This window comes from Protopterus annectens, chromosome 16.part0 (assembly GCF_019279795.1).
Source record: "Protopterus annectens isolate FY-2018-M chromosome 16.part0, PAN1.0, whole genome shotgun sequence".
Classification (NCBI taxonomy): Eukaryota; Metazoa; Chordata; order Ceratodontiformes; family Protopteridae; genus Protopterus; species Protopterus annectens.
This window is the reverse complement of record NC_056750.1, coordinates 790,664,551-790,690,633: the sequence shown is the minus strand read 5'-3', so window position 1 is coordinate 790,690,633 and position 26,083 is coordinate 790,664,551. Positions and strand designations below refer to the sequence as shown.

The 26,083-nt window shown below is 42.2% G+C and overlaps 1 long non-coding RNA gene across 1 annotated transcript in view; it reads right to left on the bottom strand.

Annotated features, from left to right (window-relative positions):
- The window catches only part of LOC122791018, a 226,555-nt gene that overhangs the window by 165,664 nt on the left and 34,808 nt on the right, over positions 1-26,083 (bottom strand). Inside the window, exon 2 of the long non-coding RNA XR_006363062.1 lies at positions 20,591-20,728. This is a non-coding gene — a long non-coding RNA (uncharacterized LOC122791018). The remainder of the gene's footprint in view (positions 1-20,590; positions 20,729-26,083) is intronic.

The following is a 26,083-nucleotide window of genomic DNA, read 5'->3' as shown; positions in this document are numbered from 1 at the left end:
AATCATATCGCATACTCCGAGGTGATCTCTGCCTAACATATAAAGCTATGTCAAACCCAGAGCTGTTGGACATGCCACACCTAAAGAAATCCTAATCCCTCCGAGCTACACGCTCTAGGGACCTAAACCTTGTCACCACAATAAACAGGACATGCTGGAGGGATAGATTCCTGTCCCAGAGACTTCCTATAATCTGGAACAAGCTACCCATCTATGTCAAGCAAAGTTCTTTATAAGCACCCTTCAAGAAAAATCTTGATGAGTGGATGGGAAATAGGAAATACACCTTGGGTATCACTTCTGTGTCTCTGCTGGACAGTGGCACAGGAAAATAACTTTCTTGGGTGGCGTAAGCTATGAACCTTGTTGGCTAGGCTTACGTAGGCCCTTGGGCCGATAGCCTAGTACTTACCTATGAATAGAATACAAGCAGAAGTGATTTCTTGTCTGCTTAATTTACATTATACTATTAAAGTCACTGGTGTATCTCATGTCTTATATGCTGGCATATTCCAATGTAATTACATTTCTGTGTTGTTTTCTAATGTAATGTAACCAGATGTAATTTGCAGACTTAATTTCTATGTTTCCCCAGTAACTCATCCAGTTGTTTGCATTGTGTATGCACAAGCACCAAAATGACACAATGAACTATTTTGCCCAACAGTCGTTTTTGCAGTCAGACCATGTATACACAAGCACTTCACTGATACGCAGTGAATTCCCCAAGCAACATCCTCATTATTATGTCCAGGTATACATGCACCTAAATGAAATGTGTCCCCAAACAAGCCTTCAGTAACATTTCCTAGTATGTGCAACCACCAGCATGAAAACTTCACCCAAGCAACCCTGTCAGTAGAATGTTGAGGTATGCACAATGTCCAAAATTAAACACTTCCTCAAATGAAACTTCAGTAATATTTCCAAGTATGTACAACCACCAAATGAAGCATTCACCCAAGCGACCCCTTCAATATCATGTATGCACAAGCACCACTTTTCACCGTAAATCATATGCTGAACACAGTGAGCTGAAAAAATTAAAAAAAAAAAAAACGTTTTGCAAGTGGAGCCACACCCCCCCAAAATTATAGTGACACCACTCAGTGGTGGGTGTCCAATATGTCCCATACCTGTGTTAGCTGCCCACTCAGACTGCTGGTGTGTACACCTTTAAACTAATACTTTGTTGAAGGACCTTTTGATTTAATTACAGCATTCAGTCTTCCTGGGTACACACCTGCCATCAATTAAAGAGACTCTGATTAACCCCAAATAAAGTTCAGCTGTCCTAGTAGGATTTTCCTGACATGTACTGAGTTCACTACCTGACGCAATAGCTCTCTTCCTACATACCATTCTAATACCCAAACATCCAATAACCTCCTACAGCACAATGTCCAGAAGCAATTTACATTCGTATTCTTGCATTTGTAAAAGTTATCCTGTAATCTTTTAATTCTGAAACTTTATACTTTTAATGTAATGTAGCTTTTCTCCCCAGGACCAATTGACTATCCTGGTAAACAATGTAACCCCATTTCAATGAGTCAGGCAATAATCAGTATCCCCCTTTGTAATGCAACAACTGCTAAAAAGGCCATCACCACAAAGCAAGAGTCAAGCTGTCTCATCTACAGTGATATTAATTCATAAACACTCAAAACCCTCAGTTTGGCTGAGAAATGATAAAGGCCAATCAAGGTAAGCTAGATGATCAGGCTACAACACAGGGCAAGTGCTAGGACCCTGTTTGGCACAATTATGAATTTACATTAGCTTGTGGGTTATGATGTCCCAAGGTGATCAGCAACCATGCTAGTGAAGTTCAGCCTGTTATGAACACAGATGACAGTTCTAGTAATGCACACTGAAAGTGCTCAATTCCTTCACAGAAAAGGAAAACCTACACATGTGATGGCAGAAGTTCACGTCAGGGAACCTGCAACTTAGAGTCTGTTTTATTACAGACATTGTACTGTCCCCATTATCCATACTGCCATTGTACATCACCCATGTATAGTTTTAAGCAAAGACAGTAATTTGAAACATGCTCCCTTCACAGCAACCACCCCTATTAAAAAAAAGAACCGTCAAATATGCAAGCAAATTCAACAGTACTACCTCTAAGAGTAGATCTCATTCTACATTTGTGACCTACAAATATATACCAAGTACGCTGAACTAGAGCAAGATTAAACTCCTTACCACAGCAGTGCGTTACACCTGTTCTTGTTTTGGTAACCACCTAAACTTGAGAACGTCAAATACAGCTCATGCTTTCCATACAGAAAGCTACACCAAAGCTCAGACGCTAGTGCAAAACCAGCGTTTGGTAGAGCTAAATAATCTAAAGCCAAGCGTTTAAAGCACATTGTGTCAAGTCCGTATCCCATTTAAATCACACTGAAACATGACATGCAAATTAATCTGTTTGGATACCTCAGTCTTAAGACCAGCTGTGCACTTTTCATCCCTCGAGATACCCGGAAATGACATTTCTGCCTCCCACTACAATGTTTATATCATTCCAACTATAGAAACAAATCAGCATTCTGCAGTCTTTCACAAGTCTTCCCCACCCCAAAAGTGCCTGCAAAGTCTTGCTGGCAATTAAAGTTGCTACTAAAGAATCTACAATCTCAAACCTTCCAAGTAAGGCTACAAACAAGTTTCTCGAGCGTTTTACATTTTAATAAATTACTATCGGTCCACCTCAGCTAACCGCCTCAGATGGCACAAGCAAAAGTTCATTATGTCCAGACGCTTTGCAATACAAGGAAACAAACCCAGTAAATACCAGTAGCACTGCTTTTACAATGAAATGTAGCAAATAGTAACGGATGTTAGCTGTATCCTAACACCACTGATTGCACCAAGTAACGAAATGCTCGGCGGAAATTAAACCACTAAAAATTTCAGTTCATACCGTTCAACTTCAGAGTAAGCTTTCTTCCAGCTGCCCTTCACAAATAAAAAAAAATAATAAGTCATACACAGTCTGTTGCAGGATATAAATACCACAACCGACCACTAAACAAGAGCATTTCTTGGGCCAAGGAGAGGAACGCAGAATTAACGGGAACTCTGAACGCCAGAACCGGTGTTGCTCTCCAACTAATCTCCCTTTAATCCGTGAGTGCAGAAGTAAAAGAGAGGGTTCCAGTAGCAGGTAAAATTTCCAAATATCAGGAAAAAAGAAAGGAAAATACTTGTGACTGGTCCCTCTATTTATTGAGGGAAAACAAAAGAAAATAAAGTTGGGGGTGGAGTATTACGCAAGTGGTGGCTCTGATTGGCTGCCACCACTTGCTTTATCAACCTCTTTTGAAATCGGATTTTCGGCTAAAACTTTAATGTGAACTTAATGTTAAAACATGCTGAATCGTAACTATATAAGGTAAATTACAAGTTAAATTACGATTTCAGCATGTTTTACATTAAGCACAACTATAAATCAGCACTAGAGTTTCTTGCGCTTGTGGAAGCCACTCGGGGGTAACAGCTTGCAATTCATATCTTCTCATGGCACGCTCGAGTGTACGATTTCAGCATGTTTTACATTAAACACAACTATAAATCAGCACTAGAGTTTCTTGCGCTTTTGGAAGGCACTCGGGGGTAACAGCTTGCAATTCATATCTTCTCATGGCATGCTCGGGTGTAAGCACAGAGGCGCCATGAGAAGGTACTCTGGGTTAATGAGTTAAATGGGTTTAACATAGTGAGACAGCTTTAAAATAAGCAACGGAGACTCTCCGTTGCTTTTTTTAAAGCTGTCTCGCTATGTTAAACCCATTTAACATAGCGAAACAGTTTGTAAAAAGCAACAGAGATCTTGCTTTCTCCATTGCTTTTGCCTACAGCTCTGATGTACGGCGTAGGAATAAGCATGCGCACTACATCAGAACTGCCGCAGAACACCAGACAGCTGCGGAAGGGCAGCAAGGAGGCATTATACAATGCCATTATTTAAGAAAAGTAATTATTTTTTTTCTTAAATGTCATTGTATAATAGCAATAACCCACTTCTGGATGTGGGCAATGCTGGATTTACCCACGGTTGGCTTTGTCTGGCCACTCGGGCTTCGCCCTAGTGAGCAAACCACGCCATCCGTGGGTAAATCCAGCATTACCCACACCCAGGCGTGGGTTATTGCTATATTATACAATGCTCCATTTTTTATATAATATCTTTATTTATCTGTTTATAAAATTAATTTTCTCGATTTAGTAGCTTTCTTCTTCCATACATTCCACTCTCATCCCCTGTTCTCATTATTAATTGTGGAATGTTCGTCTCTTTTCTAATTGCAGTAGGGTATCCGTTCTTTTTTTTTACAAATACACAATAATTTATAGCAGATCCTCCATTCCTTGCTAAGAATACTTAGTTATTTCTCTTTCATTCAATATTTCCGTATCACAAATGGAGATTAGTTGCCATAAATATTTGCCTTGTTTATTAGCCTTTGTCTCTTTACAACTGATTTCTTCTACACACACATTTTAAACAGGCTTTCATAATTTTGAAAACTCTGTTCTGCCATTGTAGTCAAAACGTATTGTCTTATTTTCAGCATCTTAACTTTCCAATTTGGTTTCTTTCGGTTCCTACCAGAATCTATGTTGGCTCTAACTTTCTTTTTTGATGAGGTGCATGTATTTACCATACTCACCTTGCTTTCACAGTACCAAATTTCTTCTTCTACCAGCATATTCAGGGTTGACCTCACTAAGCTAGTTTTCTGTCCTCAGCTAGCTGTTAAAATAGTCATCAACCCTCTTTTCATCCTTTCATACTTATTCTGTTTTACAGCTGAAACATGACATTTTACAAAATCTTGAATTGGGAGCCTTGTTTTATCGCCTAACCATGCTATCTGAATATTCAGTACATCATATGTTCCTATATTGCATGTCACTGGTTTCAGACCTTCACTCACTCACTTAAAATTCTTTTCCATTAGTCATCAACTTTTGTGATAGTTTCCCAACTGGCCTAGTGTATTTCCATTGAGTTGAATATTTTACTTGCCTTTCTTAAAGTATCATATACATTTTAGAGCTCCGTAAATCTGTTGAAGCTTTCTCAGTTCTGCTAATCCACTTTATTTCCTCTGTCTCCAGTGATCTACCAAAATTACGCCAAGCAACATTTTCAAACCCTTTCTTTAATATAACTTTTTTTTTGTTCATTATAATAGGGATTCCTGTTATAACATTGCTGCTAATCTTTTGATATAAACTCATTTCCTCACTTTTAAGTTATTTTACTTCCACTTTGAGTTATTAATTAATCTCCATATATTTCTGTTATTTCCCATATGTACAACCTGAATGTGTCTCTGTGTTTCTTTACATCCACACAGTACCACCAAATTGTGTCCTACTCGTATAGCAATCCCATGAACAGATGTCAACTTCCACAGGGTAGAGAATGGAAGTCACCTGCAAGGACATCTTGGGTGCAGTTTATTTGCTTTTGTTGTTTATTCATAGACAAATGTGTTTTATTTCTTTATTTGCTGGGAAATTCCAACTGGACACAGGTCCTTTTTCAGTGGAGGCCCGGGGAGAAAAGCTCCACAGAACAATAAATGAGCAGCAGAGTACATGAGCAACTGAATATACAAATAATAGCAAATAATACATACTGCAGCAAACATTAGATATACATACAATATGAAACATAGTAATGAACAGATTTACCAATATTTAGCTAGAGGCCAGGATTTAAAGGTAGGATGTATATGCAGATAGTACTAAGCTCAAATGGATACTGTTCTAAACTCATAAACCTAAATCTTGTATACAAATATTGCACTAAACTTAAACGGATGCAAAGCACATGCTCCACACGAAGGTGAAACAAGCTAGAAGGGCTAATGGGATGGAAGGGGAAGATAGAGGCGTAAGTGTGGAGACTGAGTGAGTAGTATACGTGGTAGTGAGAGGAAGCTAGGTGTGTAAGTCAGTTAGATATGCATTTGGAGTTGAGATGAAGTGAAGTAGTTAAGTATGTTATAACAAGTCTGAGAGATTAAGTGAGGAGGGTAAAGCGTGAGCCAGAGCCTGCAGAGGAAGGAATGCAATGATCAGACGGTGTGAGACAGGGTGGCTCGGAGAAGAGAGAGGAAGGGGAGGTAAAAAGGAGGGTTACAGTCTGGATTGATGCATGAGCATAACCAAAGACTTTTTAAGTGAGTTTTTAGTGCAGTCTTGAAGTGATTGCAAGAAGGCAGTGTGATTATAGAGGGGGGGGGGGGGGATTGTTCCATAATCTGGATATGACGCAGCAGAGTACATGAAGAACAATTGAATATACATACAATAGCAAATACTACATACTGCAGGAAACATTAGATATACATACAATATGAAACACAGTAATTAATGAACAGATATACCAATATCTAGCTAAAGGCTAGGAATAAAGGTAAGATGTATATACAGATAGTACTAAGCTCAAACAGATACTGTTCTAAACCTATATACCTAAATCTTTTCTTTTTTTTCTCCAAGTGTTTTTTATTAATCTTTCAAATAATTCCATTGTATAATAATCTTAATACATTTTCTGATAAGTAAAACAGTATGATTAACTATATACAATATTTATAGTTGGCCTGTATATACCTAAATCTTATATACAAATATTGCAGTAAACTCAAGCAGATATAAAGCAGATGCTCCACACGATGGTGGAACAAGCTAGAAGGGCTAATGGGATGGAAGGGGACGATAGAGGAGTAAGAGAGGAGACTGAGTGAGTAGTATACGTGGTAGTGAGAGGAAGCTAGGTGTAAGTCAGTTGGATATGTATTTGGAGTTGAGATGAAGTGAGGTAAGTAAGCATGTTGTAACAGGTCTGAGAGATTGAGTGAGGAGGGAAGGGGAGGGTCAAGGGTTTTATTTATTTATTTATCCAAGGAAAATATTGTAGCATTGCATCCTGCCTGTGCTGTTTAATTTATAGGTTTCTAATATAGCTAAAAATGACTATTGCTTATATCAGCAGAAATGCACTGGTAGGCATTATATTTTGGTAAACAAAAGCAAATAAAATTAAATTATAAATGCAGCTTTCATCCATAGACAAGTGCTGTGGTGAAAGTACAGGTAGTAATACTGTCATCCCAGCTGCTGTTTCTTTGGAGTAAAGTCTGCTGCCAAGATGTTGAGATGGTAACTCGTTCCCAAACTAAATGAACCCCTGCCCTTGCAGTACTTGAAATAGTGTACCTGTGAATGCACAGGTTCTAACCGTCTTACCTTAGTTGCTGTTCCTGTGGAGCAAGGTTTGCTGCTGCTGAGATGTTAACCTGTCCTCACAACGACTAATTCTTAGCCTTCGCATTACTTGAATGTAGCACTGCAGACGTAGCTTCCACAACATATTAACCATCTTGTTGATTGCTTCGGTAGAGTATCCTTCACATGGGGTGAGAGACACTCAGGAATAATAGAGAAAATCTCCCATTAGGGAATTAACCCCAACATTGCCAGATGGGTAGCCAACTGGCTCACCGACAGGACATATACTGTCAAAGTGGGTGACTTCACCTCTAGGAAAAGGCAGTCACCAGTGGTGTATTCTGTGCTGGCCCCTTATTGTTCTAAATTTATTTCTCAGAAGTCCAGGCAAACTTCCACAGCCTGTGGCTGACCAAGTTCACTGACTATTGCAAATTGGGAACAATCATTGAATCCTCTAATGATGCTAATATACTGCAGACAGGGTTTACGCAGACAAATAATTGCTGCCAAAGCCACGGATTAAAGCTAAATGCAAAAAATGCATTATTATTCCCTTTGGGAAAGCTGACATCCATGGTAATTACATTGTAGACAACCCCCCCCCCTCAAGTGTAGACACAGTGGTACATGATATGGGCACTCAGGTTGATAGCAACCTGAACTTTGACCACCACGTATCCACAGTAGTAAGGAAATATTCTATGTGGCACATCTTATAAGTAAAGGCATCACATCTAGATCTAATGATGTTATAATTCTATTATACTCAGCCCTTTCCAGACCAGTAATTGAGTACAGTGCTCCCTTTTGCATATACCTCCCCAGACACCTGCAACAATTGGAGAAACCACAGAGGTTTCTTACCCAGAAATTGCAGGGTACACAAAACAAATCTTACGTGGAAAAACTGAAAGCCCTGTCACTGTATTCTGTCTCCTACAGGTTGCTAAACGGTAACCTGGCTTACAGGGCAGTCTCTGACCTGGCTCTGATGGAAATGCTACACATTTGTAAATCAAACTGCAAGATGGTCACTTGCTCCAGCGATCTTAACCTAGCTCTGACATAAACAGGTCATGCTTGAGAGATAGATAGATCTCCCAGAGACTAATACTTCTCTGGAACAAGTTTCCAATTTACGTGAAACAGAGCACTCTCTTCAAACCTACCCTATATCAATGGATGGGTGACCTCATATTCACTCCTGTGGTGGCACCCACGTCCCTCCTGGACAGAGGAAGTTGGTATTAAATACTATAGACCCTTACCTGTATGAATTTTACTCACCTAACTACCACCAACTGGAGCAACTCGAGATGAATATGGCTAGGTTTGTAAGGGCTCTAGAGCCATTAGCCTAGTAACCTTATATGAACCTATGAACATTTGAAGTATCTCTTTCTTCCTATTACCTTGACTGTCCACGTTGCCTGATATCCTTAGCTGACTGTAATGGGCCTCATCCCTTCTAGCAACAGGGGTGAAGCATTGTGCTATCTTCTGTAGTCCGTGCACAGGTGCTCAAAAAGTATCTTACTATAAACTGTTCACTACCATTCATCTACATATTTTGTGATCTAATGTCTATTTTCATCCGATTCAGCTATAGGCTGTCATATCCAATCAGATCCAACCTCGGCACTGGCTCAGAAGCTTTTGAGGTCTAGGGTGCTGACTCCTCCCCTACCCATAATTCCCTTTACTGCACCTCAATACCTCAGATCTCATTTGACACCTGAAAAATTAGGTCATGTTTACAAGGGCTTGCCATTGCTGTCTCCTTTTTCCTGGATAATCTCTTATTATAGTTCACTGCTTCCTCTACCGGGAGATTTTTCTCTTCAGTTGTGGGTGTATAGTGTAGGTTAGAATTTAAAATTAGAAGTACAAGGAGAAGATGAAAGAGAAGGAAAATTCAGATTTGGAAAGATCAAGAAAGTGTTGTCTGGATCCAAATTTGTTGTCCAGGTCAGATCCAAATGTTCCTTGATGGTCTGAGCCGACATTTTCTTGGATCCGTCCATCATCTTCTTGATCCTGGTTCTTTCTGGATCCAGTAAGTCTGAGTCCATGCTCACTCTTCCTCCAGTAAAAGAGGTATTTGAGACCATTAGCATTGGCTTCTTGTACTCGGTCATCCAGAAGCTTAACCAAACAAGACATCAACGGGATGATGAGGAAGTTCCTTAAAACAGAGATCCAGCTCAGGGTTCTCTCGGGTACTGTCTTCTGAGAACATGCTGAGTCCTGGGCCAACTACCTCTCTCCTTCCTTCTCTGATCCTTGTCCACCCTTTGGACCTGACTAAATTGCACCTGATCTGTCCTGAAGCACCTTTGTCAAAGCTGATAGTCTGAGTTACTTCAACTTTGACAGCTTGCATTTTTCTTTCAACTCTGATATGTTCTGATATGGAAGCGACTCTGAGTCAAAGCTTCGGGGCTGAGCCGCAGGGGGATAGGTCAACACTGAAGTTGTTAGAGATATCTCTTCCCCTTGATACCTCAGCACCTGGTACTTTGCCATCGAGATCAACTTTGTGGTTGAGACCCATCGGTTCTGAGATTTCTTTTCTATATGAGGATAGCAAGAGGCCTATGGAGCTGTTGATGTCCTTAGCCTTCAAGGATTTTGAGTGCTTCCTGTCAATGCAGAGGAGAAGACACAGCCATCCAGTTCAGTTCCATCCCAACCCTGGCAGAAATTAGCTTCTACTTCACATCTACCTGTCAGGATATTTGCTACATTAGTTTCCATTCTAATTTGGATCTTTCTGATCTTCCTCCAGACCCAGTACATAAGGAACAGATGTGCAAAAGAAACAGAGACTTCTCCAGAGTCTTTCACTGAAGACACAGACTTAGACAAAGGCAGAAACTCCTACAGATGCCCCTTAGAAGATGTCACCTTCAGTGATATCCTTGAATTGATGAAGCAAAGGGGGAGTGTTCCACAGATAACCCTTCACCAGGTGAGTCTGTGTTGCTGGAAATCTTTGGTTCTGGCTCAGCACTGGCCTGGGTATTACCGTCTATTAACCCACTCATTGTTCTCAATGGACATGGAAGGACCTTGACATGGTGAAACTCATTCCCATAAAACCCGACAGGATTTTGGCAGTACCCAAAGAGAAAAAGCATTGTAGCAAAGGTCGACCTGTGGATGCAATACTGATACCGGCATACACTAAAAAGGAACTCTTGGAGCAGAGTTCCTTGGTCCATCCACCTAACAGTCTAGGGCTTTGGAACATTTTGGGAAATGGATGTATGCTTCAGCAACTTTTGCACTTGGGGCACTGAATTACTGGGCTCACATCATCAGATTTCAGAGAGAATTGGTCGAGGAACTTTCCAAGTCTCTCTAGGATAACCTGCCAGCAGATGTTCAGAAGACCATGGACTGCTAGCTTTATCCCATTCAGTCTCCTTCCACTGTAGCCATGTGATTGCTTTCTAATGCAGCTGATGGCACTGCCAGAGCAGCAGGCACCAGCGCCACTATGCTTTGACACACCTGGATTTGTATTTGTGACTTCATGGAAAGCTTTAAGACTTTCTTTGACAGTGCCCCCTTTGTTGGCTGTACTCTGTTTCGACCAAAAGTAAAAGACACATTAACCAGGAGTCAGAAAGATGGTAAGACTCTCTGCAGTGGGATTCCATTTTTCCACCTCTCAGAGAACCTACTGTAGGAATCAGAGGGTTGGGAAGAAAATATGGTTTTGTAAATCACAGAGCTCTTATTGGGACAATCCTCGTGATAGACCCTCTTGTGGCAATGGAGGAAACAACTACAATGGACGTCACTCTGGAGGCAGAGTTGGACATAACCAGGAGTTTCGCTGTCCCTTTACCGAACAGCCCTTTTAGCACCCCTGAAGGGTTGACTGACTACCATAATCTGGAGGCTGTCAGGGTGGCACTTGTCTCTGTACCCGTAAGCCTGGCAGAACATAACAATGGGTTCTTGGGTGTCAAACATAATTTCCAGGGGGTGTTCCATACCATTTTACCTTCCTTCTATGAAGAAGAAAAACATTCCCTATGTTCCAACCAGTCAGTGGGAACTTGCAGCAGAAGATGTTTACAAGCTGCTTGAAAGAGAGAGTCATCCAACTGGTCCATGAAGACCAGTTAGAGTCCGGAGTTTACTAAAGGTTCTTTTAGTACCCAAGAAAAGAGAGGATCTCAGACCCATTATGGAACTGAATCACTTAAACCAATATATGAAACAGACAAAAATACCAGATGACCACAATTGGGTCCATTTTGCCTCTTCTGAGGAATGACAATTGGATGTGCTTCACAGATTTCAAGGATGGCTACTATCCTATAAATATAGAGAAGCATTCAAGGAGAGTCCTCCATTTCTGTCCGGGGCCAATATTAAATATAGAGAAGCATTCAAGGAGAGTCCTCCATTTCTGTCCGGGGCCAATATTAAATATAGAGAAGCATTCAAGGAGAGTCCTCCATTTCTGTCCGGGGCCAATATTTATGAATTCAGAGCCCTGCCCTTTCGGTCTCACCAAAGCCCCAAGGGTGTTTACCAAGATGATGACAGCTTGTCTTTGCCTGCTAGGGATCCATGTTTTCCCATATCTCAGTGACTGGCTGCTCACCACTACCTCCAGTTACCAGTTATCAAACCAGCAGACCCTTGCTCCATCTGATGCAAGAACTACAGATCACAGTCAATCTAACCAAAAGTCATCTTACTCCTACTCAATAGACAGAAATTATTGAATGCCACCTGGATTCAAGTTTACAGATCACCAGGCACCTCCACTGCAGGGTGCTCCTCCTGTGCCTAATGCCCAGTCATGTCCATCACCCTTCTCCTTGGACAAGACCAGTTCTCTGCCTCTTAGTCCTAATGGCTTCTACAGTCCTCATGGTACCACTAGCCATATTTTACATGACAGTGCTTCGATGGACTGTAGTGGTGCAATGGTTCCAAAACATTCAACCACTTCATTTAGAAATTCATTTCACACAAGTCTACAGGCAACACATATCCTGATGGATAAAAATCTCCTTCAGTGGCAGAAGGACAGCCATTCCATATGGATCCACCTTTGGCTGTAGTGACCACGGACACATCCCGTCTAGGGTGGAGGGACATTTTGAAGGGAAGACAGTCCAAGGTACATGGTCACACACAGAGGCCAAACTTTACATGAGTAACCTGGAGATGAGTGCATCCTCCTAGCACTGCAGTCATTTCTGGGTGCCCTCCCCAAGAGTGTAATATCTGTACAGTCAGAAAACATGTCAGTAGTCTGGTACATCAACAACATGCTCCTATCCCCTATGTTGTGATGAAAGGCCATGAGAGTTTGGCAGTGGGTGATATCTTCTCATCACTGTTTGATTGCAACACACATATTGGGGATGCCTAATGTGCAAAAATTAAATTAGATAAATTGAGCAGGACTGTCTTAATGCTTCATGAGAGGTCCCTCAGTCCAACAGTGACCCCCTTGATTTTCTGTTGCTTGGGCCAGCCTTGCTGCAATCTTTTTTTGCATCTTACCTGAACAACATTTGCAGCAGTTACTTTGTCCTGATCCCTCTGCAGGGACATTTACTGAGGGATGTTCTAATGCAAAATTGCCCCCCCCCAGTCTCCTTTATGCTTTTCCCCCATTGCCCTTAATGAACAAATTCATACAGAAAACAAGACTGTGCAAGGCCAGAGTGATCCTCATTGCACCCTTCTGGCCTCGACAGATGGAGGTGTCCTTCCTGTGGCCTCTAGTAGTAGATGCATCATGAATGATCGATCAGTATCCAAACTACCTCCTCCTGACCAGAAATCCATGAAGGTAGATGCTTGGTTCCTTTAGATTTCACCTTAGCCAGAGATGCCAAGCTCCCTACTTCAGTTGTCCAAATCACATCAGCGTCCCAAAAAACAGTCCACTAAGAAGATCTATTATAGTAAATGGAAGAGGTTTTCCTCTTGTGCTATGTCAAAAGGTTTAGATCCTTCCTCACTCCCTATTCCTTTCATTTTAGAATTCTTGTTTGAGCTTTTCCATAATGGCTGTAGCTATTCCACCACCAAACTGCAAATGGCCAATTTTTCAGGCTTTCACATTGAGCAGAATGACATCTCCACAGCTTCCTTATGAATATCAAAGGCCTTTTTGAAAGCAGCTTTTCTCCTGTGACCACCTGTCAGATTCAGTACCTCCTTGGGATATTACTTGCCATGCTAAAGGCATCGACTTAACTGCCCTTTGAACAAAAAGCATCAGTTGATTTGAAGCATTTTTTCCTGGTGGCTTTACATCAGCCAGGCAGATTTCAGGGGTGCAAGCACTTTCTTGCAAACCTCCCTATCTGTTTTTTCACAAAAACATAGTTTCTTTAAGAACTAATCTTTCTTTCCTAAAGCGGCATCCAAGTCTAATAAACCTGTCGGTCTTTTCCCCCAAATTTTCAAACAAAGGTGAAAACATATTACTTACGCCTGATGTTCATTGCCAACTTAGGTCCTACCTTCATAGGACTAAGCCATTCAGAATGTTTGATCAAATGTTTTTTGCTTTCTCAAAGCCTAAATTAGGTAAAGCAGTCATTAAGATTACTTTCTGTAGATGATTATCAGACGGCATTTCTTTCATTTGCAGTCTGTACAATCTAAACCTAAGGCTAATTTTTAAAGGGCAATGGCCATATTAACAGCCTTACTATTAGACTGACAGTTGATGGTATTTGTGCCGCAGCAGCTTGGTCAGCAGTTTGTGTCTCACTACAAGCTGTATGTACAGTCCTGACCACACTCTTCTTTTTGTTTCAGCATTGTCAGGAACATCCTTCCTTGATAATGTCCAGGTATAACATCTTGGGAATCTGTCCCATATCGAATTGTACTTACTCTTGCTCCGCCAAATTGATACAAATACGCTTCTGGTTACCAGGTGTTTTTCTGGCACACCCAGTCTGTGAGTAGTCCTCACTGACTGCCCTCAGATCCTACCAATTTCCCTGTATACTAGTTTAGCCTTGAACAGGATTGGTGTGTGTGTGTGTGTGTGTGTGTGTGTGTGTGTGTGTGTGTGTGTGTGTGTGTGTGTGTGTGTGTGTGTCTATATATATATGACTGCGGTGGTTGTGCTGCGGTAGCATTGTCACCTCACAGTAAGACGTTGTCCTGTTCAATTCTCAGCTAAAGCGTCTTCTGTGTGGAGACATGCGTGAATGGGCGTACCTTCGTTGGAGGTTGTGCATCAGAGCTGGCAACTCGGCATGTAAAAATCTACTGCCAATCATTAGCGGACCGGAGTTCCACTGTGGCGACCCCTAACCGGGAAAAGCCGAAAGACACAACAACAACATATATATATATATATATATATATATATATATACATACACACACATATATATATTTATATATATATATATATATATATATATATATATATATATATATATATATATAGATATAGATACAACTGTGGTGGTGGTGCTGCGGTAGCGTTGTCGCCTCACAGTAAGACGTTGTCCTGTTTGATTCTCGGCTAAAGCATCTTCTGTGTGGAGACATGCGTGAATGGGCGTACCTTCGTTGAAGGTTGTGTGTCAGAGCTGGCAACTCGGCACGTAAAAATCTACAGCCAATCATTAGCGGACCGGAGTTCCGCTGTGGCGACCCCTAACCGGGAAAAGCCGAAAGATACAACAACATATATAGCTATATATAGATATATATATCTATCAATCTGAAAAAGAAACAGTGCCCTCCAAAGCAGACAAGCAAGCAACCTGCACCCCCAAACACAAGCCAGAAAACACACAATTCACCTCAGCAGTGTGCCTCACAACAGCCCTTAAGGCAAAACACTATACCTAACACGCTAGTAATAGGAGACTCTATAGTAAGGCACACGGATGTTCCACTCACCAGGCTGAACAAGGAGAAGGTTACTGTCAGCTGCCTGTCGGGTGCTCGGATCCGCCACATAACACAAGCACTTAGGTCTCTCCAGAACAAGTACAAGTATGACGCTGTCATTGTACATGTTAGTGTGAATGATCTAAGATGTACCTCCCTGGACTACATGAAAAGAGACATTGAGGAGCTCTCTGATCATGTAGCCCAAGCTGGTATGACCCTGACCTTGAGTAGCATACCACCTTCACCTAGAATGATACCACAATACAAAGACAAAATAATCAATTTCAACAATTGGCTAAGCTTCTGGTGTCATTCTAAGGGGATCCAGTGTCTGTCTGCCTGGGATGACATGATAGACAAGTCTCGCTGTTTTGCCAGAGATGGGTTGCACCTGTCACACCTAGGTTTTCGAATACTGGCCAAGGCTCTTGCCGTCCCCATAGTGCCTTTTTTAGGCAAGGCTCAAAGGACAAACCAACCACTGTAACGAGCACAGGTAACCAAAAACAAAGGGTAATGCTACTCAATGCCAGAAGTCTCAACCTCAAAATGCACACACTCGAGGCTCTCCTCAGCATGGAGAAAATCAATGTTTGTGCAGTGATGGAAACCTGGTTCAAGGCTCAAGAGAGCAGCCCAGCACTGCCAGGTTACAAGTCATATCATACCTTCCGGCCTCAGTTACCGGATCGCAGTACAAAGGGCGGAGGTGTATCCATATTCAGCAAGGATACCCATATCTCCAGGTTAGTTGCACAGCATGATGGCCCAGAGATCATCCATGCGCAACTATCAGCAGGCAAAACCACATTTCAAGTCGTAGCCGGTTATAGATCACCCACCATGTCCCAAGATGCTCACTGTGCATTCCTTGAGACATTGGAAAATATAAAAGTCCTACCTAACACCATAATCTTGGGTTATTTCAACTACCCTGGTATAGACTGAGCGAACTACCAATGTTCCAACTCCTATGCTCAGCAATTCATAGAATTTATAAATTCAAATGCCCTTGAACAACTAGTATGTTCCCCCACTAGAGGGGGCAACATATTGGATTTAATCATCACAAATATGGGCGCCCACTGTACCACACCTGTTATCACTCCCTCCTTAGTCAGATCTGACCACAAACTGATAATCCTGGACATCCTCACCCCTCCACCTCCCCCAGTCAAAAAAAACATAGTCAAAAACCTTTCCAAAGCAAACTTCAAACTACTTGCATCCGAAGTGGAAAGCTTCACTATTCCCTTGCAGAAGGATAATGATATCCAGGATGCGGAATCCTACACCAAGACACTCTATATGCATCTTCAGGATTGCATGGACCATGCTATCCCAAATAAAACCAAGACTCCTTCCTCAAGCAAGAAGAAACCAGTCTGGTGGACACCGGCCATAAGCAAACTTTACAATAAAAGGAGGAGACTTATACAAAAAAGGCCAAATCTCAAGTAGAAAAATCATCCCTGATCAGCATTAGTAAGAAATTGAGGGCCCTCATCAAGTCAACTAAAGCTAATTTTGAAAAGAAAGTTGCCAAGGATAACCATAAGGCCTTCTATGGCTACGTCAGAAACCTAAATGGCAATGCTCAGGTCTGTTCTGAGCTAGTACAAAATGGAACAAAATACACTGACCCTTCTGACATTGCCAACATCTTGGCTGACAGGTTCAGTGCAAATTCCCCCCCCACCTCACCACCTACAGGGCCAATTACCATTCCAGGGGATTGTGTAAGTCCAATTATTACTGATACGTTGGTTAACAAGGCTCTATCTAAAGCTAAAAACACTGCCTCCATGGGACCAGATGGTGTCCCAGGCTGTGTCATATGCGAGCTCCAAAAGGAATTAACCCTGCATCTTAATACCCTGTTCAGTCTCAGCCTCTCCACAGGATATATGCCCAGAGAATGGCGCACGGCAATGGTGACCCTGCTACACAAGGGTGGGGCCACAACTGACCCTGGGAACTACCGACCAATAAGCCTGACCAGTCTGATCTGTAAGGCTATGGAGCGAATCATTATGGAACTCATAAATGGAGAGATTGGGAACCTCCAGTCGCTGGACCCCACACAGTTCGGCTTCGTCAAGGGCAGATCATGCCTCCTGAACCTGGTGGATTTCTTTGAGACAGTTACTCAGGCTATAGATAAAGGAAAGGAGGTACACACGGCTTACCTTGACCTTGCTAAAGCATTTGACATCATTCCCCATTCAGGTATTATTGATAAGCTCACCAGCCTGGGCATAAACCCTTATATCACAAGATGGATCGCAAACTGGCTCTCAGACAGATCCCATAAAGTAAGAGTAGCGGGATCTATGTCCGAATCCAGACCAGTAATGAGTGGTGTGCCTCAGGGCTCTGTCCCGGGGCCCCTCCTGTTTGGCATATACTTCTCAGAAGTACAGGCAAGCACAGAAGGGCTGTGGCTGACTAAGTTTGCAGACGACTGCAAACTGGGTGCTATAATGGAGTCTCCAGCTGACATGGAGATCCTCCAGTAGGGCCTAAATGAGACTGATGCATGGTGTCAAAGCCATGGTCTCAAGCTAAATGCAAAAAAATGCATAGTAATCCCCTTTGGAAAAAACAGAATACCCACAAACTACAACATAGGAGGTAATCCCCTGAAATCTGAAGAAGAAATAAGAGATCTAGGGACCCAAGTAGATAGCCAGCTTTCCTTTGATAACCATGTTGCCAAAGTGGTTAGAAAATCCTTCTATGTGACCCATCTGATCATGAAAGGGTTCGCATCAAGATCTAAGGATGTAATGGTGCCCCTCTACTCTTCCCTCATCAGACCCATTATTGAGTACAATGCACCAATTGGAATGTACGTGGCTAGACATCTCCAGCAGCTGGAGAGACCACAGAGGTACCTAACCAAGAGAATTACTGGCCTCAAACAGTTGCCCTATGCAGCATGATTGAAAAAGCTAAGACTGTTCTCTGTTGCATACCGCTTTCTCAGAGGCGATCTCTGTCTAACGTACAGAGCCATGTCCAACCCAGAATTGTTGAACATGCTCCATCTTAGCAAAACCAAATCTACTCGAGCTACACGCTCTAGGGATATAAACCTCAACACAACAATGAATAGAACATGCTGGATGGATAGATTCCCTTCGCAGAGACTTCCCTTACTATGGAACAGGGTCCCGATCTACATAAGACAGAGCCCCTCACTGTCACTCTTCAAGAGGAACCTTGATGAGTGGATGGGTAACAGAAAGTTCACACCGGGGATCACACCAACAGCACTATTAGATAGGGGCCAAGGGTACTAGCTGTTAGTACAAGGGTCTAGGGAACTACTAAAGGGGAGGTGAATACCGCACAACGTGGCTGGGCTAATATATGCCTTCGGGCAGATAGCTCAGTACCAACCTATGAACCTATACACACACACACACACACACATATATATATATATATATATATATATATATATATATATATATATACATACACATACACACACACATATATATATATATATATATATATATGTGTGTGTGTATATATATATATATATATATATATATGTATGTAATTTTATTGGGGCAAACTCGAGCTGAGGTATAGCTAGAGTAGAGGGAATTATGGGTTGGGGAAAAGTCAGAGCCCTAAAACTGAAAAGCTTCAGAGTCTGTGCCGAGGTCGTATCTAACAACCCATTGTTGAACTGGATGAGGGACCATTCACAATACCAGTAGATTGCCAGGCACCCAGTATTACTGCTGCATAGGTTAAAACAGCATTGTCCAAGACCAAGAATACGGCTTCTATGGGACCTGACAATATCCCTGGCTATGTTCTACATTAACTACAGAGTGAACTGGCACCTCACCTCAGGCTTTGTCCCTACCGAATGGCACACTGCTACAGTCATCCCTCTCCACAAAGGAGGAGTGACTACAGACCCTGGGAACTATCGCCCCATTAACTTGAAGAGTCTGATCTGCAAAACTATGGAATACATCATCATGGACCTAATAAACAAGGATATAGGGTATCTCCAAACTCTGGATCTCACACAGTTTGGTTTTGTGCAGGGTAGATCATGCCTGCTGAACTTGGTCAACTTCTTTGGGTCAGTTACCAGAGCTGTGGATGAAGGGAAGGTGGTTCATACAGGCTACCTTGATCTGGCCAAGGTCTTTGATACCATTACCCACTCAGGAATCATAGAAGAACTCACTAAGATGAGCATCAACCCCTCTATCACTAGGTGGGTTGCAAACTGGCTCACAGATAGAACACACAGTGTGAAAGTAGCTGACTCCAAGTCAGACTGCCAATCAGTCACAAGTGGAGTCCCACAGGGTTCGGTCCTGGGTCCTCTCTGTTTGGTATCTACTTCTCTGAAGTCAAGGCCAACACAAAGGGACTCTGGCTGACAAAGTTCACAGACAGTTACAAGTTGGGGGCTATTATTAACTCCCCAAGTGATGTTGATATCGTACAGAAAGGCCTCACTGAGACCAACGACTGGTGTCAGAACCATGGCCTTAAGCTCAATGCCAAAAATGCATCGTCATACCCTTTGGGAAAAACAAGGTTCCCATGAATTACCACATTGATGGTAGTCCACTGAACACAGACGGTGTTATGAGAGATCTGGGAACACTGGTTGACAGCAACCTTTCTTTTGACAACCACATTGCCACTGTGGACAGAAAGTCCTTCTATGTGGAACATCTCATTACTAAGGGTTTTGCATCCAGGAAGAAAGAGGTCATTGTCTCCCTCTACTCTTCCCTTATTAGGCCAGTCATTGAGTACAATGTCCCATTTGGCATGTACCTCACTAGACACCTGCAACAACTGGAGTGGCTGTAAAAATACCTCACAAAGAGGATCCTAGGCCTTAAACACTTGTCCTATATGGACAGACTCAAAAAACTCCCAACTATTCTGTGTCTCATATCGCCCACTTAGAGGCGATCTCTGCTTGACTTACAAAGCCATGTCTGACCCAGCTCTGTTAGAAATGCTACATCTAAAGAAATCCCAATCCCTCCTCACCACATGCTCTAAAGATCTCAGCCTCATTACCACAATCAACAGAACGTGCTGGAGAGACAGGTTCATAACCCAGAGACTGCCTATGCTATGGAATAGACTTCCCATACATGTCAAACAGAGTACCTCACTGGCCCTCTTCAAGAGAAATCTTGATGAGTGAATGGGAAATAGAAAATTCACCCCAGGGATCACTGCAGTGGCTCTACTCGACAGAGGCACTGGGAACTAAAGTCGGGTGGCACAATGCCAGGGTAATCCTATGGGCAAGGCTTGTAAAGGCTCCAGGGCCATTAACCTAGTGCACACCTATGAACAGGCACCTTATCATTATGGTAAGTACATAACTTTCATTTTAATTCCATTCAACTTACCTGTATCCTTTTCGCACAGCGCAGTTTCTGGACTAAGTTATGTGCACGTGTATGCATGATTGGCTTCCATCTCAGCTGACTGGCAGTTTCAACTGTCCACAGACATCGTTGGTTTTGATACTCTGTAGTTTTTGCTGCCTGGTAAAAACATTAATTTCTCAATTAATTAGAAAATTTTTAGAAATCTCAAACAACTCTGCATTATAATTTTTGTGCACACTTGTTCTTAACAATACAGCAGATCAATAATAATGTCGAGCAATACTGAACCCACACATACATTATTCTGTAAAGATAAAGATAAACATTATTCACTCTAAAGAAGCTTTAAATATAACTACATTTGCCACCCTAATTTCACTAACCACCTCCTCCTACAGCAAAGCTACAAATCCACTAACACAAGAAAAACATACTAAATCACTGTCATAATAATTAATCTAAATCTGTCATACCATCCCACCAGACAACTAAGAAGAAATAACCAGCACTAATAGAAAAGTTAAAGGAACATAAACTAAAATATCATGTAGAACTTATTAATCTCCTTCTTATTGGCAATAAAGAGACCAGTCCATGCTTCGGCTGCTCTGATACGGTCATCCATCACCTTGGCCTTGAACTAACACTATATAAATGCAAGAAGTGTATGTAATTAGGGTCCTGAACTACACATCTGAATAGCCTACTTTAATGCAGACATGTCTGCAATCCCAGAAATCTGGCTAAAAGATATGATAACAGGCCCCCTCGGGTCTCCACTGAAAATGGGATTGTTTGCAAACTCAGTTGTACTAACCCGGTTAACAAATGTGAAATAAATAAATCAATTTGATGGAGTATTACCATCAGAATTTGACATAAGGTACAGTAATTCTGTTAGCAAAACAGCCAGAGGAATAGTTCTATATTCCAACCAGTTAAGTGTGACTACAGATATAATTGTTCCTTATTTTGGCATATCTGAAATACTGCTCTCGGCCGTTTACCTCAGTCATTGTGCACAGAGGTGTGTGTGCGTGTGTGTGTGTGTGTGTGTGTGTGTGTGTGTGTGTGTGTGTGTGTGTGTGTGTATATATATATATATATATATATATATATATATATATATATATATATATATATATATTTATTTATTTATTTGTTTGTTTGTTTAAGTTTGATGACCGGGGAAGTCCACTGGGCCAAGAAGAGCCCATTTTCAGTGGAGGCCCTGGGAGAAAAGCTCCACAATAATTGCAAGTTCCATTCACATGTTATAAAAGGACATAGTTCATACAGCTAATTAAACATTTACAGATAAGCTCCATGATATTTGCAATTGGCTTGCCACAATGTTACAAAAATGAAAAGACATAATTCAATACAGAAATTTCAACATTTACATTAAGTGAAACACAACAACTACCAACAAGTACCAGAACCTGGGTCCGACAAAGAAATTGTAAAGCACAAAAAAATGTAAAACAGGATCCAAGGACGACCAAAGAACTCCAAACTAAATCCGTTTTTATTGTACAAACTATAAAAGCATAAGCGCTTTTGTAGCAAAGCTACTTCATCAGATGCATGAGACAATTAAAAATTCAGTCAATTAAATACACTAGTTGAAAACTCACATGACTAACTGATTAATTTTCTTAAAGACATATGCCTTAAAATACACTCATTAAACATTATGCACACATATAAATATGTAACCTTCTACAAATGTAAAACATAAAACATCTTAAATTACTCTATACAACATAAATACATATGTGTAAAAACATATATACACACACACAGACATATATATATATATATATATATATATATATATATATATATATATATATATATAGGTTCATAGGTTCGTACTAGGCTATCTGCCCTAGGGCATTTATAAGCCTAGCCAGAGTGTATGTGGCTTACACCACCCCTTAGGATGAGAATACTACGCCCTTTTAGGGTTTAGTTTACTATGCTTCTGTCTAGTAGTGACACAGAGATGACCCCCGGGGTAAACCTATGATCTCCCATCCACTCGTCGAGATTTCTCTTGAATAGAGTCAGTGAGGGGCTCTGCCTAACATGGACTGGGATTCTGTTCCAGAGTGTAGGGAGCCTCTGGGTTATGAATCTGTCCCTCCAGCACGTTCTATTTATTTCTGTGTTGAGGTTTAAGTCACTTGTTCTCGTGGCTCTGATGGATTTGGATTTTCTGAGGTGGAGCATGTCCATTAATTCAGGATTGGACATGGCCTTGTATGTCAGGCACAGATCACCTCTGAGTAGGCGGTATGTGACTGAATAGAGCTGGATTTTTTTCAGTTGGGCAGCATATGACATATGTTTAAGACCCTTTATCCTCTTGGTGAGGAACTTTTGGGGTCTTTCCAACTGCTGCAGGTGTCGGGTGAGATACATCCCAAATGGGGCATTGTACTCAATCATTGGCCTGATAAGAGAAGAGTACAGGGGCACAATGACCTCTCTTGATCTAGATGTGAAACCCTTCATGATAAGGTGGGCAATATAGAAGGTCTTCCTAACCACTTTGGCAATGTGAGTGTCAAATGAGAGGTTACTGTCAACCTGGGTCCCTAGGTCCCTGATTACCTCTTCCGTACTTAATGGATTACCACCTATGTGGTAATTTGTCGGTACCTTGTTTTTCCCAAAGGGTATGACTATACATTTTTTGGCGTTCAGCTTAAGGCCATGGCTATGGCACCAATTATCCGTTTCTATGAGGCCTCTCTGAAGGATGTTTGTGTCCGCTGGAGTATCAATTATGGCGCCCAGTTTGCAGTCATCTGCGAACTTTGTCAGCCACAATCCTCCTATGTTTGCCTGTACCTTGGAAAAATAAATGCCGAACAAGAGGGGTCCCAGGACTGAGCCCTGTGGGACACCGCTTGTGACTGGCTTAGAGTCTGACATAGCTCCAGCAACTCTGACCCTGTGGGTTCTGTCCTTGAGCCAGTTTGCAACCCATCTTGTGACATATGGGTTTACATTTAAGCTGGTGAGTTTGTCTATGATGCCCGAGTGGGGTATTGTGTCAAAGGCTTTTGCAAGGTCAAGGTAGGCTTTGTGAACTGCCTTACCCTCATCAATGGCCTTAGTGACTGTTTCAAAAAAGTCGACCAAGTTCAAAAGGCAGGATCTGCCCTTGACAAAGCCAAATTGGATAGGATCCAATGTCTGTAGGTCCCCAGTGTCTTTGTTTATGATTTCCATAATGATCCTCTCCATAGCTTTGCAGACCAGGCTCGTCAAGCTTATGGGGCGGTAATTTCCAGGGTCCGTAGAAGCACCGCCTTTGTGAAGTGGGACCACTGTAGCCGTACGCCACTCATTGGGTACGTATCCTGTGGTAAGGCTAAGATTAAACAGCAGCCTTATGTGTGGGTTTAGTTCCTCTTGGAGTTCATGTAGCACACAGCCCGGGACACCATCCGGTCCCATTGATGCTGTGTTTTTAGCTTTAGAGAGGGCGGCTCTCACCTGGGCATCTGAGATGTTAGGGAGGCTACACTCTGCTGGGATAGTTATTTCTCCTTTTGGGAGGGGGAGGAGAAATTTGCACTGAACCTGTCTGCCAGAATGTTGGCAATGTCAGTGGGTTCAATGTATTTTGTGTCATTTTGGGCTAACTCTGAGCATATCTGGGAGTTTCCATCCAGGTTTCTAACATAGCTAAAGAAAGCCTTGTGATTGTCTTTTGTGTCTTTTGCGATTTTTCTCTCAAAGTTGGCCTTGGATGATTTTATGAGTGATCGTAGTTTTTTGCTAGTACTGATCAGAGATGCCTTCCCTTTTAGGGATTTTGCTCTGTCATGTAGTAGCTTCCTCCTCCTGTTGTAAAGTTTGTTTATGGCTGGGGTCCACCAGACCGGGCGCCTGCCTTTGGGGGAATGGGTCTTGGTTTTATTTGGGATTGCATGATCCATGCATTCTTGAAGGTGCCCATAGAAGGCATTTGCAAAGGATTCAGCAGTGTGGGTTGTGATTTCCACTGGCCCAGGGGCCTTGAAAGATACCACTTCAGTCTTAAGAAGTGTGAAGTTTGCTTTTGAGAAGTTCTTCACTGTGGTCTTTTGTGCAGGGGGTGGGGGCGGGATGTGGATTTCCAGTGAGATTAAATTATGGTCTGATCTTACCAAAGAGGGATGTACTTCCGGTGTGGAGCATTTTGTCCCCATGTTTGTGATGATCAGGTCTAGTATATTGTCTCCTCTTGTGGGAATGGTGACTAGTTGTTCCATTGCATTTGAGTTTATGAATTCTAGGAACCTTTGGGCTAGGGTTTTGGGGCTTGAGTAATGTTCCCAGTCTATGTTTGGGTAGTTGAAGTCTCCCAAAATGATGGTATTTGGAGAGACATTCATACTCTCCAGTGTCTTCAGGAAGGCTGTGTGGGGTTCCTGAGTTTGAGAGGGTGGTCTGTAGCATGCTACAAACTGTAAGGCAGTTTTGCCTATGGTTAGTTGCACCTGGATAGTCTCCGATGCTTCGTGCGTTGCCACTAACCTGGAGGTGTGGGTATTTTGATGAAAATGGATACTCCCCCTCCTTTTGTGGTTCGGTCCAAGTTTTGGGGCCGGAAAGCATGATATGAGGTAAAACCTGATAGTGCTGGGTTGCTCTCAGGAGCCTTGAACCAGGTTTCAGTCACTGCACAGACATCGATGTTCTCCATACTGAGGAGGGCTTCGAGGGCGTGCATCTTGAGGTTTAGACTTCTGGCATTGAGCAGCATTACCCTTAGTTTTTTTCCACTTATGTTTTCTAGGGAGGTAGGTTTGTCATTTGAGCCTTGCCTTAAAAAGGCACTGTGGGGGTGGCAAGAGCCTTGGCCAATATCCGGAAGCCCAGGGGTGACAGGTGCAAACCATCCCTTGCAAAGCAGCGTGGCTTGTCAAGCATGTCATCCCAAGCAGACAGACACTGGATCCCCTTAGAATGACACCAGTAATTAAGCCAGTTGTTAAAACTGATCATTTTGTCTTTGTACTGTGGCATCATTCTTGGTGAGGGTAAGATGCTGCTCAGGGTCAGGGTCATACCGGCGTGGGCTACATAATCAGAGAGCTCCTCTATGTCTCTTTTCATGTAGTCCAGGGAGGTACGTCTCAGGTCGTTCACACCGGCATGTACAATGACTGAGTCATATTTGTACTTGCTGTGGAGTGACCTGAGTGCTTGTGTTATGTGGCGGATTCTAGCTCCCGACAGGCAGCTTACTGTGACCCTTTCCTTGTTCAGTCTGGTGAGCGGGACGTCAGTGTGCCTGACAATGGAGTCACCTATTACAAGTGTGTCTGGCATGTTGTTTGGCCTTAAGGGCTGTGACTGTTTAGCACACTGACTTTCTGAACTATGTGTTGCATGTGCTATGTCTTGATGTGGTGGTTGCTTGGGTGTCTGCTTTGGAGGCCTCTGTTGTTTTGGTAGATTTTTAATCAGCGCCTCCGAGTATCTTTTTGTGTGTTTATGTGTTTGGTT